The sequence below is a fragment of the Saccopteryx leptura genome, chromosome 10, assembly GCF_036850995.1.
Source record: "Saccopteryx leptura isolate mSacLep1 chromosome 10, mSacLep1_pri_phased_curated, whole genome shotgun sequence".
Lineage (NCBI taxonomy): Eukaryota > Metazoa > Chordata > Mammalia > Chiroptera > Emballonuridae > Saccopteryx > Saccopteryx leptura.
In genome coordinates, this window is record NC_089512.1 from 17,843,222 (window position 1) to 17,844,031 (window position 810).

Consider the following 810-nt stretch of genomic DNA (forward strand, 5'->3'; position numbering starts at 1 on the left):
TTTCTAACACCAATCCAGAACAGACCCACTTCCTTGTTCTCAAATCACCAAACACAGCCTCAGGACTCCCTCTCACCCAAACCCCCCGCGGTCCTCTGTGGCGTCTGTTCTCCTTCCATAGACCCCGTTTAAACTACCTGTACATCCTTGGTGGCCTTTGGCAGGCGGTCGTCGACAGTCTCTTCCTCTCTGACTTGCTCCAATCCAGCAGAGCAAAGCATGTCTCTCACACACTTCTAAGTTACCTGGGAGAACTTCCAGCTTCCCTGATTCCTACTTGGAACAACACTGAGGTGCAACATGGCTCCCTCTATCGTGTACTTCTTGGTGAAATCGTCTCTCTACCTCTCTCCCATGAGACTGTTTGTCCCCTGATGTCAGGGGCCACGTCCTCCTCAGCCCTGAGCCGGTCCCTAGGATGTCTGTCGAATAAATACCCCCTGACTCCACACCACAAAGCAGTGTGGAGAGGCCTCCGGGCATCGCGGGAGGCTAGGCTCTGAGCCACGCGGCTCCTAACTCTTCCTCCTGTGTGGCCCACATCCCACGTGGAACCACAGAATGGGCACGGGAGGAAGTTGCTTTTCCTCAGCACTTTGGATACTGCTTCCCGCTTTTTGCTGTGTGTGCTGTTCTGAAATTTGCAAAGTTGCCATCACTGTTGGTCCTCCACTGAGGCCGCCTCTGTGACTTGAACATCCCCTGACGGCGCTGGGCCACTTTATTGAAGGCAGACTGCTGCAACTGCAGGCAGATAATGGGAACACAGTTAATGAGTTGATAACATCAGACTCCTTCACCAGAGGGAAG